At 34.6% G+C, this 4,127-nt stretch overlaps 1 long non-coding RNA gene across 1 annotated transcript; it reads right to left on the reverse strand.

Annotated features, from left to right (window-relative positions):
• Nucleotides 1-1,991: 1,991 nt before the first annotated feature.
• Nucleotides 1,992-2,770, reverse strand: LOC139192908 (uncharacterized). The gene is made up of 2 exons (XR_011577462.1): nucleotides 2,304-2,770; nucleotides 1,992-2,214 (listed from the first exon to the last, which is right to left on the reverse strand). It is a non-coding gene; the product is annotated as an uncharacterized lncRNA (long non-coding RNA).
• Between the last annotated feature and the right edge of the window lie 1,357 nt (nucleotides 2,771-4,127).

Raw genomic sequence — 4,127 nt, forward strand, 5'->3', positions numbered from 1 at the left:
TATATGGAAATATGAAAATTGGCCAAGTGTTGTGGTGTTGGTTTAGAACCCCGAACGGATTGAATTCGCCGATGGTAAGCCCTAATCTAACATTATGGGGATTAGCAGCAAACTTGAGGAATGTTCGATCGAACTCTTTTCATGTCTCCCCATCTACAGGATACCTCATCACATCATCGTCCACCCGTTTTTCCTTATGTCATCTCATGTCGATGGCAGTATGTGTCGACATATACAATCACTGCAACCTAGGTTTCAAAGGCAGATAACGGATGACTTTTTGTGGGATCTTAGTTGTTCTACTCTGAGATGTCATTTTGAACCTCAACTCATTGCATACAGGGCATTTATCCAATGCTTTATTCTCTTTGTAGAATAAAATAAAATTATTTTTGCAAGTGTGAATTTTTTCATAACCCAATCCTAGACCATTCAACACCTTTTGCGCATGCCTATGGTCATTTGGAAAACAATTATCCTTTGAAAGCATTCTCTTGAAAACCCCCAAAAAGTAATTGAAACACTGGTTCGACATACGATACTTTATTTTCCCTTGCATTAGTTCCACAATGGCCTTGAGAACCAAAAAGCTCTTGCACCCCGAGTATAACTCTTGGTTGGCATTTTTTAATAGTTTTTCATATTGTTTGAACTCTACGTTGTCCATTGGTGTAGGCATGTCATCTTCCCCTTCCTTATTGGTGTTTGTCGATGCAAATGGAAAAGAATCATTTATAATATTTGTGACTTGTTCATTATGATCCACAATAGTTTCAACATTGCCCATTCTTGGGGCATTTGAAGACGAAGCATTGTCTATTGTTCCCCATGATGGTTCCAAGTGTTATAGGTCTCAAGCATTCCATTCCTTACTAAATGAAATCGAATATTTTCAATTGTGTCCCTTAACGTGTTGTTACACCTCCTATAAGGACACCAGATTCTAGTTGCACCCAGGTTGTGTGTACATGCAAAGTCAATAAAATCCTCGATTTCATCCAAGTATTCGTCCGCATCTATTCGGGTTCTGTATCCACATTCTGTCCATAATCCCTGCAACCACAATAACAGTACAACAATCACAACAACTTCATACAAAATGATATTGTCACCTTATGCCTCCGGTAAAGGCCCTATCCCATTCGGGAATGCAAAGTTATGTCACGTAATTTATGGCTACATTAGATTAGATTTTGACGTGGAGTAATTTCAGCAGCATCCCGGTATTATTCTTCAGATGGACGATGTAGATATGAAATACATATGTGCCACCCAAAGAATGTACAGATGACACCAAAATCCCCACAACCAAAATCTAATCCTTCAACCATAAACTACGCATCATAACTGTGCATTCCCAACCTGTCCAAATAATGGGACAATTCAAGAATCAATTGGACAGCAGTCATGCTTTCGTATCCATGCGTAAAATCCAACTAATCCTCGAACGGGAAACTAAGTTTTACTTAAAAAAAAAGTACAAAGTTAAGTACAATTAACTTCGTACATCACAACACATACTTGCGCGTCACGTACAAATTTAACAACATAATATAAATAAAATTTCACAACACAATATAAACATAACAACATAATTTCAACATAATTTAATTAGTTTTATATTTTTTTTAAAAATAAAACGAAAGGGAGTAGTGCAGAGGCTGAATCTGCAACTGATGAATCCAGATTATAAAGTTAACTTTCGAACGAATGATTTTGTGCAAATACATATCATTCGTCGCGCAAGTGTACATTTGTTTTTTCATTTACTTTATAATTTATTGATGTAAATAAGTTACACAAGGAATACCGGTTTGGTCACACAAAATGCATATTTTTAATTTTTTTCCACTTTCTTTTTATCTAACATAAATTTTAGTTTAATCTAAATAAAAAAAAACTCAAACCTAATTAAACAATACCAAATTAATTAACAAAACTAATTTATTATCCCAAATACATATTATAATTAATGTAAATATTAATAGTCATCCACATAACATAATTTTATTAATTAAAATCAAATATAAAGTCCTAAAAATCTTATTTCATAAAAAAAATTACAATTCAACTTCAATCATCCTCCTCCAGGGCAGCAGCACCTCACTCCGCATCCCATAGCACATCAAACTTCCACTGCCATAAACGCTTCCTAAAAAGCTCATACAGATACTTCCGCTACTTCACATTGGTTTTGTCAACATCCCAATGAACCTACTTTAATGCCAATAACAATAAATTAGTAATTTAAAAAATACTACATTTTAACAAAAATAATTATATATTATTTAATACAAACTTACCGATAACTCCCTTAGCATGGACTTCTTCAACTCCTCAAGCACCTTTTTCCAAGACTCAAACTTGGCAAAACATTTCGTCAGCACCAAATCGCCAATATCAAAAATAAGTTCGACGTACGCCTCAGCCACACTTTTGTCTTCAAAGTAGGGCACTTTCTTACATTGATACCTCTTTACTCGCAATACAACTTTCCCTATGCGAGAGCCTTCGCCTGAATCAGCCATACCTTTGAAACAAAATCTTTGAAAATTAGGGTTCTGAAATTATATTTATATAGGACTCGGAACACTTTGCGCGATGAACATCTTCATCGCGCAATGTCTTTATCCGTCGTGCAAAACGAGTCATGAATGCGCAATAAATGGGAGTGGTTAGAAGGCATTTTGACCGTTTCAGTGTAACTTTGCACGATGAAAATGTGGTAATTTTCATCGTGCAAACATTTGATGCCACTACCTACTCGTCACGCTAAGTATTCTTCGTGTAAAAAAAAAAAAAAAAAAAATTCCTTTCCTGCCTTTTTTGCACGACAAACGTGATTCGATGTAATTATGAAGTTTACATAAACATAATTAAAACCTTAAATAAATTGAATTAATCTATTCAATTATTTAAAAAACCAAACAAGAATTAAAGCCTAATTGAGTCCAAATACATAATCTATAAAAAAACACCTTAAATTTAAATATTGTCCTCAAAAAAATAAATTTAAAACTATTGTTTCGATGGTCCTCCATTCCGCTCCACGTCATAACGCCACCGTTTGTAACCTGCCTTCAACACATCCTCCATCAACTTTATCAACTCTTCGTTCGTATTATCATCAAGAGTATACTTACACTATTACACATATATGCAAATAATTAATTTCAATATATAACAACAAATTTCACAAAATTAATTATATATCCATCATTAGTATACTTACTAATAATTGATCCGTCACCACCTTCTTCACATTCTCTAGCACATATTTCCAAGAATGCCACTCAACAGTAGGACAATTATTCTACATGGCTACACCTATCGTATGCGCGAACTCCACATGTTGCCTCATATCATACAGGTTAGCGGGCATGCTCTGATCCTGGTTTTTATCATCCATCCCAGCAGAAACAGAATTGTGAAGAACAAGGAGAGCATAAGCGCATATTTATAGGAAGGTCAGGGCCTTTGTGCGACGAAGGCTTTGTCATGCAAACATCTGCACTAAATATAGTATTGATTCCTCCGATTCACATGCACTAAATGATTTGACTCAAAACTGACAGTAACTTGCGAGACGAAGCCTTTGTCGCACAAAGGTTTTTTTCTTTCCTACCTTTTTTGTGCGACGATAATATTTTTTGGTCGTGCAAGTACCTCTTTTGTGACGAATAATGTTTTGTCGTGCAAGTTGTTTTTCCTACTAGTGGAATTTCATTAGTACTAGTTTGATATAGTCCCAACTGAGAAAATCATATGCTTTTTTAAGATTAAGCTTTATAGCCATGGCTCCACATTTACCTTTCTTACCCTTGAATGAGGAGAAAAATTCATGTGCAATAAGAATGTTGTCCTATATAGATCTTCCAGGAGCAAACGCACCTTGATTCCTGGAAATGCAATTCATTAGTAAAGGTTTAATTATATTGACCATAATCTTTGTTATAATCTTGTAAGTGACATTACACATGCTAATTTATAATCTTGTAAGTGACATTACACATGCTAATCAATCTAAAATTAGAAACCAATTCAGGGTTTTCTACTTTAGGGATAAGAGAAATATTTGTGTGGTTTATTAACCTTAGGCTAGAGCTTGTGTTGAAAAAGTTTCTAAT

The sequence above is a fragment of the Malus domestica genome, chromosome 16 (genome assembly GCF_042453785.1).
Source record: "Malus domestica chromosome 16, GDT2T_hap1".
Lineage (NCBI taxonomy): Eukaryota > Viridiplantae > Streptophyta > Magnoliopsida > Rosales > Rosaceae > Malus > Malus domestica.